Source organism: Lithobates pipiens, unplaced genomic scaffold, assembly GCF_037356315.1.
Source record: "Lithobates pipiens isolate NorthernLeopardFrog02 unplaced genomic scaffold, aLitPip1_a1.2 Scaffold_1, whole genome shotgun sequence".
NCBI classification, from domain to species: domain Eukaryota; kingdom Metazoa; phylum Chordata; class Amphibia; order Anura; family Ranidae; genus Lithobates; species Lithobates pipiens.
In genome coordinates, this window is record NW_027507685.1 from 239,601,084 (window position 1) to 239,623,401 (window position 22,318).

At 42.0% G+C, this 22,318-nt stretch overlaps 1 long non-coding RNA gene across 1 annotated transcript; it reads right to left on the reverse strand.

Annotated features, from left to right (window-relative positions):
* Positions 1 to 1,952: 1,952 nt before the first annotated feature.
* Positions 1,953 to 20,586, reverse strand: LOC143984978 (uncharacterized). Its single transcript, XR_013275745.1, has 2 exons — positions 20,425 to 20,586; positions 1,953 to 2,480 (listed from the first exon to the last, which is right to left on the reverse strand). It is a non-coding gene; the product is annotated as an uncharacterized LOC143984978 (long non-coding RNA).
* Between the last annotated feature and the right edge of the window lie 1,732 nt (positions 20,587 to 22,318).

Consider the following 22,318-nt stretch of genomic DNA (forward strand, 5'->3'; position numbering starts at 1 on the left):
CTCCTGTGTCCCGTGATGTACTCTCAAGAAAAGGATTTTACAGGTAAGCTGTATATAAAAATCCTATTATATATATGGTATAGAAACATATTCATCAAAATAAATAAGCGTATATTGATTGGTTTACACAAAGGTTATAGCGTCTACAAAACAGGGGATAGATTTATGGACTTTAATTTTCTTTTAATGTTTTTACTGGTAATGGTGGCGATCTGCGATTTTTAGCGGGACTGCGACATTGTCACAGTCAAGTGTCACTTTTTGGGGACTAGTGACATTATTACAGTGAATAAAAAATGTACTGATCAATTAATAGATGCCACTGGCAGGGGAGGGGTTAATTAACACTAGGGGGTGATCAAGGGGTTAACTGTGTTCCCTGGGTGTGTTCTAACTGTGTTTGGGATGGTCTCACTGGGACAACTCAGAGATCGCTGTTCCAGATTACTAGGAACAGCAGATCTCCATGTTGTGCCCTGTCATAACGGGGATCCGCTTTGTTTACATAGGCAAATCCCCATTTGGCCTCTCTGTGTAGGGATCGCGGGTAGCCGGCAGAGATCAAGTCTGCCCTGACCTGCAGCACACGCCCACAGTATCTATTGCATGAAATGACGTACAGATACGTAGTTTTGCGCAATAGAGCCACCCTGACGCAGTATGGTGATCTTAAAGTGGTTAAAGGGTAAAAACTCATTTTAATGCCTGACCCAATTTTGCAACTTTATAAAAACTGTACATATCATTGAAACGACTTTGTGTATTCAGGTGGATTATACCGCGTTTTTTTTCAGAACAAATTGGGCTTTCCTTTGGTGGTAAATTATGATGGATATCTCCTGATATTATAATATATTTTATTATTTTTGTCAAAGGAAAACTGTCTCAAAATAGTTAAAAAAAAAAATTTAATTTAGCTGTAGTTCATAGTGAATTCATTCACGTCATAGCTGTGCTTCTGTTGCATTTTTTCCTTCTTTTTGTATCTTTCTTTTAACATTGAATAGTGTGAGAAAGTGGCTGTCACTTGCGTTCCCTGCTGTCAGAATATATGTTATACGTGTTCCTTTGTAGATTTAATATACACTAATAAAAAGTGTATTCTCTTTGTAAGTACAAGAGGAAAATAAATAAAGGAGTGTCTGCTTATTGTACGTAGCACCCTCCTAGATTGGTGGTGCGGGGATTGGTTAGATTTAGTGCTGGCTCAGTGTGTTCAGTGGAGCCGTGTTTTGTTGCTAGGTAAATTTAGTCTCATGCCGCGTACACACGACCGGACTTTCCAGCAGACCAGGTCCGACGAGATCAGGACAATCCGGCGGTGTGTGGGCTAATCCGATCATTTTTCTTTAAAAAAATTCTAGAAATTGAACATGTTTCAAATCTGTCCAACGGACTCGATTCCTATCGGGAGAACTGTGTGTGCCGGTCCGATGGACCAAATACGACTCAAGGGAAGCTTTCGACTACTGGCTATTGAACTTCCTTTTTTAGTCCCGTTTTACATCATCACGTTCAAAACGAACGGACTTTCGAACGGACTTAGTCCGGTCGTGTGTGGCCAAGTCAGTTCGTTCAGAAAGTCCGTTGGACCTCTGTCGAAAGTCTGTCCGGAAGACCGTCGGACCTAGTCTGCCAGGAATGTCCAGTCATGTGTGTACACGGCATCACTGTAACCACATACCATCCAACTTTGAGATGGAAACGTGGGACACCTAATAGCAGGGCTTTTTTTCCCAAAAAGAATAGGTGCAGGAACTCACCTCTGGTCTCCGCCCCCTACCCAACTTTGAGCACTGCCCCTTGGTTCCAACCCCTACCCACCTACCGGTATTGCCCCATTTTAGAGAATACAGAACCAAGTAACATTTTGTGGTGCTATATTGTATGGAATTTGTCAATAACAAAAAAAGCAGTCAAATACAGTATCTAAAAAAAAAAGTACACCCCTCACATTTTTGTAAATATTTTATTTTATCTTTTCATGTGACAACACTGAAGAGATGACACTTTACCACAATGTAAAGTAGTGAGTGTACAGCTTGTATAACAGTGTGCATTTGCTGTTCCCTCAAAATAACTCAACACACAGCCATTAATGTCTAAACTGCTGGTAACAGAAGTGAGTACACCCCTAAGTGAAAATGTCCAAATTGCGCTCAAAGTGTCAATATTTTGTGTGGCCACCATTATTTTCCAGCACTGACTTAACCCTCTTGGGCATGGAGTTCAGCAGAGCTTCACAGGTTGACACTGGAGTCCTCTTCCACTCCTCCATAACGACATCACGGAACTGGTGGATGTTGGAGACCCTGCACTTCCGTTTGATGATGCCCCACAGATGCTCAATAGGGTTTAGGTCTGGAGACATGCTTGGCCAGTCCATCACCTTTACACTCAGCTTCTTTAGCAAGGTAGTGGTCATCTTGGAGGTGTGTTTGTGGTCATTATCATGTTGGAATACTGCCCTGTGGTCCAGTCTGTGAAGGGAGGGGATCATGCTCTGTTTCAGTATGTCACAGTACATGTTGGCATTCATGGTTCCCTCAATGATCTGTAGCTCCCCAGTGCCGGCAGCACTCATGCAGCCCCAGATTATGACACCCCCACCACCATGCCTGACTGTAGGCAAGTCACACTTGTCTTTGTACTCCTCACCTGGTTGCCGCCACACACGCTTGGCACCATCTGAACCATATAAGTTTATTTTGGTCTCATCAGACTCAAAAGTATGTAGGTAAAGGAGAATTGTACAAAAAATAAAAAAAGATTGGTTAAACCCACAAGTGCTTTTTTCACCACTACTATTCCTTTATATTGGCTTTTTCAATTTACAAATGCAGCAATTTAGAAATCAGATGAAAGATTTAGCACTGGGAAACACTTTTTGATAGATAAAAAGTGCATTTTATATAAAACTATATAGATCAGACCAAAATGAGGGACAAATGAGAAGGAATGAGGGACATTGCTCCAAATTAGGGACAGTCCCTCAAAATCAGGGACAGTTGGGAGCTATGCCTCAGCAGCAACAACAAATCTCTCAGCATCCAGAATCATTAGACCTCTCCCTCAACAGTAGATCCCTCCAAACAACTGAACTCACCAGCGACATAAGACCACCCCCAGCAACACTATATCCCCCACAAACAACAATAGACCTCCACGCAAAAATAGATCCCCTCCGGTGATAATAGATCCCCCTGGCAGGCCAGTATCAATTGACCCTGTAGAACACCCCAGCTGCGACGGATCTGATCACTGGCACTTCTGAAATTCTCCAGAGGAGGCATACCTCCTGGGCAAGGGATTCATGAGAATCCTCCCAGCCATTTCCTTGGGATTGTTAAATAGGGGACATCTTCCGTTGTAGAATCTATGTATATTTTCTATCCAGATTAGTTCAGATCTGATTTTTTTTCTTCCCCCTTTTGGACCTTCGCTGGCATATCCATACTTCCTGTGGGGTTATCTGAGATTGAGTCTCATCCGTCCAGCCTTTCTGCTACATGGGGTCTAAGGGCTCCTATACCTTTTGCACAATTAATTTATACCATTGACATTTTGCTCTGTTTGTTAAAAAAAAAAAAAAACCCTGAAGGAGGACATCAAGCCGGAAATGTCGGGTTCATCAGAGATGTCATAAATGTCTGTATATGTGTTAAATAAGGCAGTTAATGAAAATTTTCGTGTTCAATGAATCGATTTTTTTAATCGATTAATCGACTAATTTTGATTCATTATAACGCACATACAGATCCAACTACTTTTATCTGATCTCTTTGCATTGCAACTCTGCATTAGTCAGTGGTAAATGTGGTATACACTATATACAATCACTCGACACTAGTTAGTTTCCACAATCCATGACTTAACGTCACAGTTCAAACAAATACGTTTTAAATTCAAACTGTAGCACTGATGTCAGTTGTTTTTTTTTTTCCAAAGTAGCGTGACAATCCCTCCACCTCCGGTCTAACTAATCACTCTCATCTTATGGCATGGACCCCTGTGCAAACAGGTGGTCATGCAAGCGGGTATCAAAAGGGTTAACACAGACCATAAACTTCTCTCACATCTCCTTAGATCTCAGCAAGGTTGCCAGGTCATGGGTAGAAAGAAACGATCTCAGTGCTCACCGCTTAAGTATAAGATTACATTTTTGTGTTCAAACACAAACTACTCACATGAAGATGATAAAAACACAGCATGTAAAGCCGCCAATCGTGTTAGTTCCGTAGGGCAGCAACGGGTGATGTCATGCGTAGCTCCTCCCCCTATACGCGTTACGTTCAATCAGAACTGCGACGCCACCGGACTCCTCCCCCTTCCCTTTGTTAGCAGATGGAGGCACATGGGGAAGATGGGAGGAGTCTGGTAACGTTGTTGTCTGTGATATCACTGGATCGCCAACGGAACTCCCTGAAGACCCGCAAGTCGGCAGAGAGATGAGTACCGATCAAAAGAATTTTGATTGATCAAAAAAATTAATAGATTAATCGAGGAATTCATCTTTAATTTCCACAGTCCTAGTGTTAAAATTACTTCATCTTTATACTTTTGTGCATTCCTGTCTATACAACAAGGTTTTTTACGATTATACTATATTTTTTGTAATAAAATACTTGGTGTTTTTGGTGACTTTCAAAACACCATTTCCCAAGGGGATCTGTGTTTTTTACCCCAGCACCCCTTGCCATTACATACATTCAGTGCTAAAGCTGCCGGAAATGCGTTCCTATTAGCAAGTATGTAGACATAGGACAAAGCCCCTGCCATGTCCCCTTAACCACTCATGGACCACCATATAGTAGATGTACTGCTGCTCTGTGCAAAATCTTATATATTGATGTGATTCTGCACATCCGGTGGTGGGCCGATTCAAAATCTACAGCCGATCGCCAGACAGAGACACAGAACAGAGCTCTAACTAATGCCACGTACACACGACCGGACTTTCCATCAGAATAAACTCTGATGGTCTTTCTGACGGAGTTCCGACCGAACGGACTTGCCTACACACGATCACTCCAAAGTCGGTTCGTTTCGCACACGATGACGTACAACGGGACTAGAAAAGGAAGTTCAATAGCCAGTAGCCAATAGCTGCCCTTGCGTCGTATTTGGGCCGTCGGACCAGCATACAGAGGAATGGTTTTCCCAATAGGAATTGAGTCCGGTCCGTCAGACTTTTTGAAAAAAAAGTCAGCTGAAGCCCACGCAAAATCGAAATATCTGATGAAATGATTCCGTCGGACCTGTTCTGACAGAAAGTCCAGTCGCATGTACGCGGCATAAGTAAACAAGGCAGAGCTCTGTTCTGGCAGGGGGAAAGTAATGGATTTTGTGTCCCTGAAAAAAAGGTATAAAATCCATCACCTCCCTTAGTGAAAGCAGCACACAGATTGCACAAAAGCCCTGGTTAGGCACATAGTTAACCCTTTGATCGCCCTAAATGTTTAACCCCTTCCCAGCCAGTGTCACCAGTAAAGTGACAGTGAATATTTTTAGCACTGATCACTGAATTAGTGCTACTGGTTCCCACAAAGTGTCAAAAGTGTCAGTTATGCCCCGTACACACGATCGGACTTTCCGCTAACAAAACCGTGGAATTTTGTTTGAAGGTTGTTGGCTCCAACTTGTCTTACATACCCACGGTCACACAAATGTTGGCCAAAAATTCAGAACATGAACGCAGTGACATACAAGACGTACGACAAGCTCAGAAAAATTAAGTTTGATAACCAGTGCGGCTCTTCTGCTTGCTTTCCGAGCATGCGTGAACTTTTGTGCGACGGACTTGTGTACACACGATCGGACTTTCTGACAACAAAGTTTTGTTGCCGGAAAATGTGAGAACCTGATAGCAAACATTTGTTGGTGGAAAGTCCGACAGCAAATGTTCGATGGAGCATACACACGGTCGCGCTTTCCGACAACAAGCTCACATCCAACAATTCCCGTCGGAATATCCGACCATGTGTACGCGGCGTTAGTGTCTGATTGACTGCTGCAATATCACAGTGCTGCTATAAGTCGCTGCCATTACTAGTATAAAATGAAATAAATTTCAGTATATATCCCATAGTTTGTAGACGCTATAACTTTTGCACAAACCAAACAATATTCGCTTATTGGGAGATTTTTTTATCAAAAATATGTAGCAGAATTTATATTGGTCTAAATTTATAAAGAAATGTGTTCTTTATTTTCAATTTGTGGTATGTTTTGTATCAGAAAGTGAAAAAAATTTTTTTGCTTTTTTCAAAATTGTCACTTTTTTTGTTTATAGCGCAAAAAATAAAAAACGCAGAGGTGTTCAAATACCACCAAAAGAAAGCTATATTTTTGTGTGGGGGGGGAACATCATACTTTTTTTGGGGTACAGAAAGGAGCTTACTCCAAAAAGGAGCTTACTGTCCTCCATCCATACATAATTCTCTTTTTGGAGTATCCTACTCAATTCCCTCAACTGTATCCCAATTATTCCAAAAATAAATACAAAAAAACCCAAAAACATCCTAATGTCACGTACGCACGGCCGTTTTTTCCATCAGAATAATTTTCTAGATCCATCAGAATTTTTCTAAAGAAAAAGTCCTATGAAGCCCACACACTATCGGAATATCCAATGGAATGATTCCGTCTGACCTTTTCTGCTGGAAAGTCTGACCGTGTGTACATGGCATTAGACTGGTTTTTGAGGCAATGAGTGAGTGTGATTGTGTGCCTGGCTGGGAAATCTACAGGGAAAAGAATCTGGGTGGATAGAGCAAGGGGTTGCCTGAGGCTATATAAGATACCTTGGCAACAACAAGCTGATTTTGTACTAAATTCTCCGGAAGGGAGTGCACTTTTAAGGATTGAAGCAAGTTGGAAGCCAATATTCAACACTTGGAAGGACCAGATGGGAAGGAAACCTCTTCAGGGTGTAGGCAGGTAGCCTGATGTATGTACAGTTAGCATCTGGCTGTCCAGGTGGAAGGAGTTTAAGGTTTTGCCACCCTTCCCCGGTATGTGTGGCTTTTGCTGGGGTCCAGCCTCCCTCCCGTGTCATATAAAAGGGAAGAGGTCTGGATCCTAGGGGCTCCCAGGGAGGGGTTCTGGGGAACCCATAGGGAATCTACGCTAAAGAACTGCTGGGACCTATGGTCTGCCGAATCGCCGAAAGAATCCTGCAACATGGACTTCTCTGTCAGCGCACTGCCAAGTTTGGACTTTCCTCTTAAGCCCCGTACACACAAGCGGAAGTAACGTCAGAAAAATCTAGGATATTTTTTTTCAACGGAATTCCGCTCAAGCTTGGCTTGCATACATACGGTCACACAAAAGTTGACCTTTCGACTGTCAAGAATGCGGTGACGTACAACACTACGACGAGCCAAGAAAATTAAGTTCAATGCTTCCGGGCATGCGTTGAATTGTTTCCGAGCATGTGCAGGAATTTTGCTGGGGGGGGGGGGGGAAGTCCAATGGAGCATACAGACAGAATTTCTGATCAAAAGCTCACATCGGACTTTTCCTGGTGGAATTTCCGATCGTGTGTATGGGGCATAAGAGACTTCACCTGTGCAGGTAACCTGGGAAGCCACGGTTTGGTTCAATTAGGAGCAGAATGTTGTTTCATCTGCTCTGAGCCTGGTCTCAGCTTATTCTAAAGGGGGCACGTGAGGTCTAGGACACTACTAAAAGAACTTGGGTCTATCACCATAATGTGGGATATAAGCAACAATACTACAGCAAATGTCCATGAGTAACTATGAGGAGAAATAGCAACCAATCATTGGTGTGGTTCCTGATAGGCAAGAGGTTCTCCGCTAACAAGGGTATGTGCTTTGACTCCCTCCCTAACCGTTCATCTCTGCCGGTCACTGGGATTAGATTACCCAGATAGCAAGGATAACTTGCCACACATTTGTTTCACTGTTGACTTGTAAGTCTTGTTTGCTGGCTGCACATTTTCACTGGTAATGCCGCGTACACACGAGCGGACTGTATGGCGTACTTAGTCCGTTGAAACACATTTCAGCTGACAATCCACTCGTGTGTGTGCTTCAGCGGACTTTTTCAGCGTGCAGTCCGGAGTACTAAGAATTTTGGTTTTTCCAAAAAACTGTCCGTCATACTTTGGTTTCAGCGGACAATACGGTCATCAGTATGCTAGTCGGACGGACTAAGAATGACGCATGCCCAGAAAGGATTTACAGGGCTTTGCTGTGTCTTGGACTTCCTATTTCTAGTCCCGTTGTACATGCTGTACGTCATCGCGCAAGCTTTCGTCGGACTGTTTGGGTATCCGTGTGTGGTCAAGTCCGTTCAGTGGAAAGTACGACGGACTGTCCGTCGGATTGTATGACGAACTAAGTATGCCATACAGTCCGCTCGTGTGTACGCGGCATAAGTTGTATACTTGCAGAGTACTTGAAGCACAAGTTCTAGTTGACGCTTTTTCAATTTGTAGCAATTTTGCGTGGCAAATCTTTAGCAAGAGCAAAGATGCAGTGATGAGTCTACGGAAAGAGCTCTGCAAGTCTATAGGAGAGAACGAAGATAAAAATTCAGCCACCGTGACCCCTGTGGTGGAATGACTAGATGACTATTGCACAACATAACTGAAGCAGAACTTGCAGCAGATTTTGCAGAATGTTTGCAAAGAAATTTGATCTGGAGTCATGCAATGCAAACTTGCTGCAATTGTGCAACAAACTTGCGAAGCCTGGCAAGCCTAGTAATAGGTCTAAATATGAAAAAGCCCTGCGAGCTACCAGAGTTTATCACAAAAAAATACACATTATGAGTCCTAAAAAAGTACTGACTGCAGAAATTTCAGCTGCTGGCACTAATCACACTTCCATATTTTTTTGCTGAATATATCATAAAGCAAAACAATGTGCCACGCTGTACAAAAAAATCAAGATCCTTAAAGGGCAATGTTATATATCCAGTACAAACATTAATCCATTTTATAAATAATAATTCATTTTCCATAAAGTGCAATCAATATTTAGTGAATATAAACAATTCATAAAGTTCTGATGTGCCAATATTAAAAATATGTGAAACAAAGTGTACAAAAATCATAATTCATCAATAAAGTCCTCAATAAAGTGGTAAGTTCTCTGTGATGGTGCTCCAATATTATCCACAGTGACATCAAACTCGTGCTCCCCCCTGTGCAATTCTACTCACCTCAGGGTGTGTGACTACACAATTAAGTTTGTTCTGAGATTGCGATTCTGGGCTCTATAATTTATGGACTCTGCAGGATCCTAGGTTGTTCAGTGAGGGTACATATATGAAAAATAAGGCTGGATAGTGATTTATCGTTTAAAACAATATTTATTAAAAGACATATTCTGCAGGGTACTCACACTCTTTAGGTGCTTACAGCTACAACAAATTGGAATTCTATAAACCCTCACAACAGCTGTTGAAACCTACGATTGCACCAGGGACCTTTAGTAGAGTTGTTCACAATGGAAAAATTTGTTTAGTTTTGGATTCATTCCTTAACCACTTGCCCACTTCCTAACCAGACTTTCAGCTTTCGGTGCTCTCACATTTTGAATGACAATCACTCAGTCATGCAACACTGTACCCATATGGATTTTTTGTCCTTTTTCACACAAATAGAGCTTTCTTTTGGAGGTTTTTAATCACCGCTGGGCTTTTTAAAAACATTTTTGCGCTATAAAAGAAAAAAAGACTGAAAATTCTGTAATTTAGCAAATTAGTCATTTTTCTTCTTACATTTTGGCCAAAATTTACCGTATACTTCTGCATATCTTTGGTAAAAAAAAAAATAACTCAAATCGATGTATATTATTTGGTCTTTGTGAAAGGTACAGAGTCTACAAGCTATAGTTGCCAATCTCTGGAAATGTATCATACCTGAAGTACTGAAGGCCTATCTCAATTCTTGAGACCCTAGCAAACCATGAAAGTACAAATACCCCCCAATTGACCCCTTTTTAGAAAGTAGACATTCCAATGCATTTAGTAAGAGGCATGGTGAGTTTGTATTTTTTCCCACGATTCTTTGCAAAATCAAGATTTTTTTCCCACAAAATTGTCATATTAGCAGGTTATTTCACACACACAGCATATGCATACCACAAATTACACCCCAAAACACATTCTGCTATTCCTCCCAAGTATGGTGATACCACATGTGTGGGACTTTTATGCCACGTACACAGGACTGGACTTTCTGGCAGAAAAGGTCCCATGGAATCATTTCATCGGCTATGCCGATCATGTGTGTGCTTCAGTTGACTTTTTTTTTTTTCAAAAAGTCTGACATAGCTTGAAATAGAACAAACTTTTCTACAGAGAAACTGTTGCGTCTTCTTTGGTCTGTCGGACCAGCATACAGACGAAGGGCAGCTATTGGCTACCGGCTATTGAACTTCCTTTTCTAGTACCGTCGTACATAATCACGTTTGAAACTAATGGACTTTGGTGTGATCGTGTGTAGGCAAGTCAGTTCGGTCATAACTCCGTCAGAAACTCAGTCGGAAAGACCGTCAGAGTTTATTCTGACGGAAAGTCCGGTCGTGTGTATGCGGCATTACACAGCCTGGCCACATACAAAGAGGCCCAACATGCAGGGAGCATCATCAGGAGTTTTGGAGCATAAATTACACATCTCATTTCCTGACTACCTCTTGTAATTTTGAATGCCCTGGAGCACCGGGAAAATGACCCCAACACCCCAACGTATAATCTATGAGGCATAATGAGTCTTTTGAACATGTAATTTTTTTCTACAAGTTTTTGGAAAATGTGGAAAGAAAATGAAAACCCCTTTTTTTTTTACACAAAGTTACCCATTTATAAAATATTTCCAACACATGGCATGTACATGCCAAAAATTATACCCTAAAATAGATTCTCCTACTCCTCCTGAGTATGGTGATACCACATGTGTGAGACTTTTCTACAGCCTGGCCGTGATTTACGATCAGGACACTGGAATGAAGCCACTTACAGCTTCATTCCAGTCTGTCCCTAGGCGCTGGAGGCATCGGACTGTTGATTGGGGCTCCTGATGGAATGGAGGTGGGGGAAATGACCCTCCCGCTCCTCCGACATAACAGCCGAGCGGCTTTTAGCCGCATCGGTTGTTATAGCTGGAAATCCAATCGCCGGCTCTAAAAAACTGTACCAGGATGATGCCTGCACTGTATAATTGCCAGGGGCGTTGCTAGGTGTCAAAAAGACCAGGGGCTCCAGCCCCAAGTCCAAGGCTGGCATGGGGCTGAGGGGAGGGGTGTTAGTGGCGCAGGGTTTTTTGGCCAGGTGGTGTGGTTGTGTGGCAGGGGGTAAGCTCACTTGCTGGTTGCTGCCTGGCTTACGATGCCCGATCAATGCTGACTGAAAGGTTATGTTAAGCATCCATCTTGTTTTTGTGAGCCATCTTAATATGCACAAACTTCCATTTTACAATATGTACAGTTTGAACACCCCTTTTACTTCTCAGATAACTGTCTCAACATGAGATTCTTCTAACTCATGTGTTCTCACACACTTATCTATAACCTTCACACTGTTTCTCAGCATTCTTTTAGCTACAGAAGGAATTATGTATCTTTTTCTTATATTAATTTAGCTAGCTTAGAACAAAGAACAATAGTGTTTTGTTTTGACCAGCTGTAATCGTCTTGATGTCTACTGCACATGTCTTACTCTGTGTGACGCGAAATGTACTATATCAATCACTTTGTAATAACTCAATACAATTAGTTCTCGAAGGACGCCATGGTGTGTGTGTGGTTTTATTTGTCCTTTGAGAATTGATTCCAGAGCGCTCTGAATTTATACAATACATTGGATCTAAGGTCTGAGAGGTTGAAGGGACCACCCTAGACACAGGATTAACCCTTTCAGCACTGGGGGCTTGTCCTGGGATGGATGTTTATTTACCCTTAACGGACGTGGAAAGCTACTTTTAACGGCTCGGTAAACTAGTGGCTCGGTAAGTGAATTCTATTCTTATTGAGTGAAATTGACTTGCCGGGGTCCGGGTGTCAGGTGTGTGTCTTGGCTTCATTCCCACAGAGATTGCTGTTGGGTTATAGAACCTCTCATAAGTATAGATAAGTTGACCGGTCATGACCTTGGGGGTCATATAGTGTTTTGGGGACACTAGAAAAGGTTTTGGTAATCTTAAAAGAATAGGTTTTGGGGACCTAGAAAAATTTACAGAGTACTCTAGAGTTTTAGTTCTGTTCGGGACAGAACTGGTGACTGATGATCAATGTATTGTGTAAACTTTGTGTATGATTGTATAACTGCTACGCTTTAAAAGTATCACGCTGAATGAATTGCGCTGAGTGTGTATATGTGGACTGCTATTTTGTTTCCAGAACTAAAAGGCATACTTGGTGAGTAGTATTCCTGGAGGTTATAAAGTTACAATTTGGGTAAAGTTATTTTGTGAAAGGTAAACAGATTAATGTACATTGCAAATTAAATTCATCTGTGGTTTAAATTTGTCTGAAACAAAACAGCAGGTCCATGAACAAGATTGTGTGTTTATTGTATGTCCAACAACTCTTAAACTTGTTCCAAATGTATTCTGTTACAGTCTTGAAGTGATTGTAGCTGTATTAATATAAAAAAGTATCACGGACAGTACTGATATTTTTTGTTAAAGGAATCTAAGTTGAGGTATTGTCTAATTGTCCGATTCACACCATTGTCTGATTGTCTGCACCGCTAGGTGGCAGTCAAGCATGATAAATTGTTTTGTTTTCATAGGAAAATTAAATGTACAGAGCAATACCTAGTTAACCCTTGGGTGGATCATATGGCAGGATGGACAGAAAGCCAGTTTGGGTGTTCTGACAACTTTGGATCCATTATTGATCCAGACTTTCCTGAGTAATCTCAAATCCCATATGAAGGGAAACTTTAGAGGCAGAGGAAATTTTAGAGGCAGATTTAAAGGCAGAAATGGAAGAGGGATGAGTCGCTCTAGAAACAATGGATGTTTCAATTGCGGTGCTGAGGATCACTGGGTGAGTCAGTGTCCTCACCCCACCGCTACTCAGACTCCCGATTCCAGCTCTGTCCCTAACCAGACACAACAACCACAGGCATCCATCCAACAAGGTCCAACATTTCCAATCAAATGGGGAAATCAACAACAATGATGGGGCCCGGAGGGTGGTGTCCCAGCTTTTCCTTTTGTCTCAGATGATTTCACTGACAGTCCAATGGTTGCTATTTCAATAAATGGGAGACTCCTCCCCTATCTCGTCGATAGCGGGGCCAGTAGGAGTACTATTTGTGAAGATCATTTGAGAGGCAAGTGGGAACCAGTGGAACCCTCTTTGGGAATTAATGGGATACTGACAAAAACATATAGGACTCCACCCCTACCAATAGAAGATGTTGAATGGTACACCATATGCACACATTATTTTAGGATAATACCAAGGTGTCCTGTAAATTTGTTGGGAAGAGACTTGTTTGGGCCACTAGGAATCACAATTAGAACTAACTCAGAAGGAGGTCTAGACATTTCCTCAGATAAAATCACTATAGTAGCATGCAAACCAGGTTTATTGATGCTGTCACAACAAAATAGTGAATTGGTGCATTTTCTATCTATCACAAACAGTATCCACTCTCTAAAGAAAAGATGGATGGCATAGTGCCAATGGTGAAAAAGTTTCTGCAGGATGGAATCCTGGAAGAAATTATTTCTCCATACAACACACCTGTTAACCCCGTAAAGAAGCCAGATGGCTCCTTCAGATTTGTACAAGACTTGAGGCCCATAAATGACCTCATAGTCCCAATAGCACCCATTGTACCTGATGTTCCATCTCTACTGTCCTCCATTCCAGCAACAGCCAAATGTTTTACTGTAATTGATTTAAAGAATGCTTTTTTCTCTGTCCTTGTAGACAAGGAGACAAGGCCACTGTTTGCTTTTACTGTGTCGATTGACCAACACAATCGCCAGTTTACCTGGTGTAGAATGCCCCAGGGATATATAGACTCACCTGTGGTCTATTCTATAGTACTCCAAGCCACCCTCAGGCCTTGGACTGCCCCTCATGGTTCTGTACTGTTGCAATATGTTGATGATCTTTTGATTTGTAGTTCTTCAGAGGAGGACTGCCGAGCTGATAGCCTATCCTTATTAAAATGGTTACATATGTGTGGTCACAAAGTGTCTAAGAAAAAATTACAATGGTGTAAACAGGAGGTTGAGTACCTAGGGTTTGTGCTGTCTCCGGGAGTTAGGAAAGTCAGTCACAAAAGAACTGTTGCTATAGTGGGTCTGCCCCGCCCACTTACCAAGAAAGACCTGCTAACCTTTCTTGGAATGATTGGTTGCTGCCGCCAATGGATACCTGACTGTTCTTTCTATGACAATATATTGAGACAAGCAACCCTCTCTGAAATGTCTGATATTGTAAAATGGTCTGATGAAATGTTAAATGCTTTTACCATGTTGAAAAGTGCAATGGTTACCAGCCCGAGCCTCGGCCTCCCTGATTTTAGCAAAATGTTTCACTTGTTTGCTAGGGAAAATTGCAGAACCATGGCAGGAGTACTGGCCCAGGAACATGGTTGGAGACTGCGCCCTGTAGCTTTTTTCTCAAAGGTGGTTCCAGTACAGGTGCAAGGCATGCCTGCTTGTCTCGTTGAAGCTTGAAGTGTTGGCTTCTTGTTCTATGGTTGTAGAGTTGGCAGCACCATTTACCTTGGGCCATAACACTACTTTACACACCTCACACAATGTTACCACACTCCTCAAACCTTTACATACTCAGCATATGTCAGCACAAAGATTGAGTGGGTATGAAGTCATCCTCCTGTCCAATCCAAACCTGAAAATAAAAAGTTCAAACATAAACTCTGGCCCAGCTCCAATTTTGAATGCCTTATTGGGTCTTAAATGAGAACAGGATGACTTACCACCACCTCATGACTGTACACAATCAATACATCAGGACACTTCACCTAGAGCAGATATGCTTTCAGTACAAATTCCTACTGCACAAACAGTTTTTGTTGATGGCTCTTGCAGCAGACCGAGTGATAATGTCTATCATGCAGGATATGCTGTTGTCCAACTGCCGGATACTGTCCTCGAGGCCAATCCAATACCCTATCGGTCTGCACAAGCTGCTGAATTGATAGCATTAACCCGTGCATGCCAGCTGTTTGCAGGAAAAGAGGTAAACATTTACACCGATTCCAGGTATGCTCATGGTGTGGTTTGGGACCATGGTGTAATATGGCTTCGCAGAGGATATGTGGCAGCAGATGGAAAGAGCATCTCACACTCTGACCTAGTCACAGCATTACTAGATGCAATTCACTTGCCTTCAAAACTAGCTATCATGCACTGTAAGGCACATACAGGCCAAATGACTGATATAGCCAAAGGTAATGCACTAGCTGACAGAATAGCTAAAGAAGCTGCATCTATACAAAAGGCAAACATTCAAATGCCCATGCGAACACCTCAGCCATATTCCCTGAAAGAGACACATTGGCTCACGGAACTACAGGCTTTTGCCACCCCTGATGATATTGCGCAATGGAACTGTGATTGGATGGTACAAAAGGATCCAAAAACAGGATTAATCTGCAAAGAGGGGAAGCCGTGTATTCCTGTTGCTAGCGCCCCCCTGTTCATTGCACAATACCATGGACTGGGTCACAAGGGAGGGCAGGCCACATGTGAACTTCTAGATGCAGATTTTTTCATTGCAGGATTACCTAATCTAGTCAAAGTTTTTGTAAGGAGATGTGTCACTTGCATTAGGAACAATCCAACAAACCCAAAGAAATCAAAGCATGAACATCTTGAATACACAACAACACCGTTTACCCATTTACAGATAGACTTTACACATATGCCCAAAGAAGGAAAGAAACAACAATATCATTTGGTTATAGTGATCATGATGTCACGCTGGCCAGAAATTTTTGTCACCAATAATGAAAAACGCACAAACTGTAGTGAAGATTCTCACACAGGAAATTATTCCTAGATGGGGATGTCCATTGCAAATAAATTCAGACAATGGCCCAGCTTTCACAGCTAAAATTTGCCAAGATCTTGTAAAAGTACTAAAAATAGACTGGAAATTTCACCTCCCCTACCATCCACAGAGTTCAGGAATTGTAGAGAAAATGAATAGAACAATTAAAGACAGGATAAGGAAAGCTACGGGTGGGAAATTTGGCAAGTGGAAAAAAGTTCTCCCAGCTGTATTAGCTGAAATCAGAATGACCCCTCACAGTGTGAAAGGTTATTTCCCTTTGAGGTACTCATGGGTAGGCCATTCCCCACACCGTGGGCTAATCATCCCTTGATGGTAGAGAAAGGTGATTTGGAACAAATACAGGAGGAATATGTAAAAAAACTGATTGAAACTCTTGATATTGTCGAAAGAAGAGTTGCTCGCACCTCTCCTTCTTCTTCACAGGTACCAACCCACCCGTTCCAGGTCGGTGATCAAGTTGTGGTCCAGAGGCTTCAGAAAGGTCGAAAGCCGCAAGATGTTCCATTCGGACCAGTGACCAAAGTGGTAGCCGTCACCAGGACCGTCATCCTTACAGAGGAAAGTCCTACTTGGATCCATGCCAGCAGAGTAAAGAAGGTTGATCTAAGCCCAGGAATTCAAGAAAGGCTGAAAAGAGGTGAAGCAGGTGTTTTAAGTCCTCAAAAGACAAGCACAGACATAAAGGACAGTGATGTCACTCATTTCACCACAGACTTCTGGGAAGGCCTTTTGCCTTCTGGTGATGTTTCTACTTCTGATCTTTGTCCCAGTGTGGATAATAACTAACTGTATCTTTCATCCTGAAGACTTAGGTGCCTTGAAACTCATATGTGGTAAAAGCGAAATACACACCAACCATACTGACTTTCACCTCAGAAATCGCAGTAAAAGAGATGTCTCTAATGAATTGATCAAAGAAACAAGTTTTTCTGGAAAAATGTTACTGTTAAAATTTAAATATGCTTACGCTAGAAAGTCAGGATATGAAATATGCTGGATTTGTAGTAAGTTGCACCCAGAAACAAGAATGTCTCGGAAGGGTACCGCAATCAGAGTATTATGTTTTACACTTTAGGAAAGACACATGAACCTGAGTGGTGTGTTCAGCTAGGCAATACATCCAACGGAATAGGTATGTGTTCCAAGTCTGTATTTAACATTTCAAAGGGTATTCCCTTCCACACCAGTAACATTATCATAGGTCATATGTGTAGTTACAAAAATCAATCCCTTAACAACACCATTAGTGAACTTACTACATACAGGAACACAACCTCTGGGATACTTGTGAGTAAACTTGTTAGTGCTGCATTTGAGGCTGGAACTGAGCCCCAACGTAGTTCTCTAAGAAGTTTTTCATTGGGAAACAATACATATGTATGCTGTGCTAAAATTTGTTACCCGTGGATCCCCGCAGGAGTGAAAGGATGGTGTTATTTAGCACAGTTGGTACCAGTCATGTCAGCCCTAGGCCAGAATCAGGAACATCACATACAAGTTACTTCAAGTCCAGTACATAGGTTAACTTATAAATACAAGAGAGAAACCCCACCTATGTTTTCTACTTCAGATAAGTCATGGACATGGTTTCCATCCTGTACAGGATGGGGCATAACCATGATGGACAAATTAAATAACTACACTAGTTTAAAAAATGATGTTATGGAAAAAAACTCTCAAGGTATAGGACTACTCAATGTCGAGCTCAAAGCAATTAGAAGACAACTAGAGTTACACGAATTGGCTATTGAAAGCATGAGTGCAGCTCTGATAGGTTTATGCGAAATGACCCAAGATTATGAATGTTGTACATGGTTTCACAATACCAGCCTGGAAATCCCAGATTACTATGATGTTATTAATCAACACCGAACACAGGTAAATGAATTAATGAAACAAGCAAGGGACATAGGTAATTATGGATGGAACCCCTTTTCTAGTTTGGGTTTAGGTGGAATGTTTTCATGGTTAAAGGACATAGTGATTATGATTGTCATAGTACTATTGTTAGGATTGATAGGCTACCTGATTTTCAAGCTTATTCTACTTTGTATTAGCAAGTGTACTACACCAGACCAACCTTCTCACGCATATACACAATATCTGCAGCTTTATGTAAATGAATATAACAAACGTAGCAAGAACCGTAGATTTCAGGAGGCTGCGGATCTGTAGAAGTCATTCCATGACTTAAGAGGGGGTTGAAAGGTTATGTTAAGCATCCATCTTGTTTCTGTCAGCCATCTTAATATTCACAAACTTCCATTTTACAATATGTACAGTTTGAACACCCCTTTTACTTCTCAGATAACTGTCTCAACATGAGATTCTTCTAACTCATGTGTTCTCACACACTTATCTATAACCTTCACACTGTTTCTCAGCATTCTTTTCGCTACAGAAGGAATTATGTATCTTTTTCTTATATTAATTTAGCTAGCTTAGAACAAAGAACAATAGCGTTTTGTTTTGACCAGCTGTAATCGTCTTGATGTCTACTGCGCATGTCTTATTCTGTGTGACGGGAAATGTACTATATCAATCGCTTTGTAATAACTCAATACAATTAGTTCTCGAAGGACGCCATGGTGTGTGTGTGGTTTTATTTGTCCTTTGAGAATTGATTCCAGAGCGCTCTGAATTTATACAATACATTGGATCTAAGGTCTGAGAGGTTCAAGGGACCACCCTAGACACAGGATTAACCCTTTCACTGACCACTAAACTCACCTGTCTGACACAGTGACTGACCTACCTATCTGACACGTGCTGACCTACCTGGCACACATAAATTGACCTACCTGGCACGCACTGCCTACATACACTGACATGCACTGACGTACCTGACATACATACACTGACGGCAGTGACACACACTGACCTACCTGACCAGGAGACTTCATGTGTCCTGCAGCAGCAGCTCAGGCATGGTGTGCGGTGCGCACCCATCATCACAGCAGGGAGGAAAGGAGCGAGGAGTGCCGAGCTTGGATCTCATGGTGGCGCGGAGGCCGCATTGTAATTCCTGCCTTCTGGAGCTTGCAGCACCTATGATGGACGTCACACATCCCGTGGTCCCACCATTGGACCTGTGGGACGTCCATCATAGGCGCTGCAGGCTCCAGAAGGCGAGACCTGCTATGTGACTCGGTGGCACTCGGCATCAGAGCAGTCCCCACTCAGTGGTGCTCAGGTCTTTTAATAGAACCTTGCCCACTCGAGACCCAGGGCTTTTTGGGGACCCACTCGGGGCTTCAGCCATGGTCAGCTCCCCCTGCTGACACCACTGATAATTGCATCATTTAATAGTAAAAATCTTGTTATATAATGTTCAAATAAAAAAATAGGATTTTAAAATACTCATAGCTCCCAACTGTCCCTGATTTGGAGGGGCTGTCCCTGATTGGGAGCAATGTCCCTCTGTCCCTCATTCCTCCTCATTTCGAGCAATGTCCCTCATTCCTTCTCATTTGTCCCTCATTTTGGTCTGATCTATATACAAAATGCACTTTTTTATCTATAAAAAAGTGTTTTCCAGTGCTAAACCTTTCATCTGATTTCTAAATTGCTGTATTTGTAAATTCCAAAAGCCAATACAAAGGAATAGTAGTGGTAAAAAAAAGCACTTGTGGGTTTAACCAATCTTGTTTTTTTGTACAATTCTCCTTTAAGGGGGTGTGGCAAGGGGTGTGTCCTATGCCTGCATACTTTTGCTGATAGGTGTCCCTCATTCCCATCTCAAAAAGTTGGGAGCTATGTATATGGTATTTATCATGTAGTATATCATAATAATAATAAAAAATCAAAATTATATATTGCATAAGGAAATTCAAAGATCAACAGAATCTTCTTACACATTGGGGGTTATTTACAAAAGGCAAATCCACTTTGCACTGCAAGTGCACTTGGAAGTGCAGTCGCTCTAAATCTAAGGGGAAGCTCTGCTGATTTTATCATCCAACCATGTGCAAGCTAAAATGCTGTTTTTTTTTTTATTCTCCTTGCATGTCCCCCCTCGGATCTACAGCAACTTTAATTCCAAGCGCACTTGCAGTGCAAAGTGGATTTTCCTTTAGTAAATGACCCTAATAGAGTTGGATTTACTAAAGGCAAATAGATGTTGACTTTGCAAGCGCAGTTGCTCCAGAGCTTAGTAAATGAGGCGAAGCTTCACTTTGCAAAGATTATCCAATCGCATGCAAGGAAAAAAAAAAAAAAGCTCCTGAGCAACTGCACTTGCAAAAAAAGTTCACAACTTATTTGCCTTTACTAAATCCACTTGGTTTTCCTAGTCTGCCAACCAAAAAAAAGGAAAGTATTCAGGTAAAAACATTATTGTAGTCAGAATTATTTGTATTTTTTTTTTTGGATAAATGTATCCGGTTACCTGTGAATAATGGAGCTTGGAGCTGTAGGAGAAAGGATCCCGCTGGGAAAAGGACAACTGGAAAAGCGATGAAGTGAAGAGAAAGTCTGAGTGAGAGTTTATGGAGGAACGAGAGAGAAGGAACCAACCGCAAAATGTGATGCAGAGTAATGTGAGACTTCAAACAGGATGGGTGGCATTTAGATCTATCGATGTACAAACAGATGGCAAAAAGGACAGGTATAAGGAAGAAGGATATTGTAATACTTAGGAATGTGCAAGTCAAAGTACAAATGAAATCCGGGTGAATTGCACAAGGGGGTAAGGGGATGGGAAAAATACTCACTAAATCTAAAATCTATCTAAATCTAAATTTATTAAAATGTATCTAAATGTAAAAACAAAAAATGTGATAGATTTCAGCTTACCAGTCCTTAGGTGCAGCGGCTACATTATTATTATTATTTTTTTCTGTATTTTTTTTTTCCACATGATGATCTTACCAATATACTTCCTGTCCTAGGGTGACAGCATTGGGGGTTATTTACTAAAGGAAAGTCCACTTTGTGCTGCATGTGCACTTGGAAGTAAAGTCGCTGTAGATCCGAGGGGGACCTGAAAGAAAAAATAAAAAACAGCATTTTAGCTTGCACAGGATTGGATGATAAAATCAGCAGAGCTTCCCCTCATTTCAGATCTACCCCTTAGATTTAGAGCGACTGCACTGCCAAGTGCTCTTGCAGTGCAAAGCGGATTTGCCTTTCATAAATAACCCCCTATTGAATCACTGGGGTTAATTTACTAAAAGCAAATAGACTGTGCAGAAAAGTGCAAAGTGCAGTTGCTCCAGAGCTAAGTAAATGAGCAGAAGCTCTGCTGACTTCCATCATCTGATTAGGGGTGCCACCTTTCCTTCAAGTCAAACCCGAGCACTTTAGTGGCACACAGCATTTTTTTTTTATAGTATAAACTATACATATATGTTGCAATTAAATAACATTTCTAATCTAAATTAAGTTAATCACTAGAGTTCCCCTTTACATCAGAGGCCACAGAGTTCCCTTTACATCTGAACTCGCAGAGTTCCCTTTCCCTGTAAGGGGGGACTCTGCAGACTCTGACATAAGGGATGCTCAGGGAACCCTGATTTAAGGGGGAACACTGAGAACTCTGATGTATGGAGAGGACTCTGATGTAAGAGGGAACATTGTGGCCTCTGGTGTAAAGGGGAAGTGTAAAGGGGAACTCTGATGTAAGGGGTGCTCCGAGAACCCTGATTTACCTTAGTGTACTCACTCAGATGCAGGAGACTTCAGTCACAGGCTGAGATGGATGGTGAGCTCACTCACCCCTTGGCAGTCAGGACCTGTCATCCAGATGTATCTGAGGCTGCTGCACTTCAATTTTTCGGCCCCCATTTTCCTTTTCTGTGGCACAGCGCCTGGCATTGGAGTGTGGGCAGACAAAGCGAGGTAGGGGCAGGAGGAAGAGGCGCAGATTAAGCCCTCTCTCCTCTCCCCCGTCTGTGTGGGGGAGGGGTAATTGTTAATACTGGCTTTGGGCAGTGTGAAAGAGTGTAACAGACACTCTCGGCTTATACAACTGCAGCCGGAAACCCTGCTGGGAAGCCATAGTCTGGTCTGAATAATGTGTCCGAGTTGCAGGTGGTCTGATACCCGAACGCATGATTCCAAACCCGAACTGTCCGGGTGAATCCCGGACAGATGGCAACCTGCAGCTCCAGGCCCCTACCTTAATATAGGCCCCAGCAGGGTTGGACTGACCATTTGGGCACTGCCCTTGCCCTACTGATGCCGTCCACTGACAACCCCAGCCCCAAATGCATTTGAAAAAAATAAATATAAAAGTTAAATTGTAAAAAATAAACAAATATTAACAATAAAAATATTTAAAA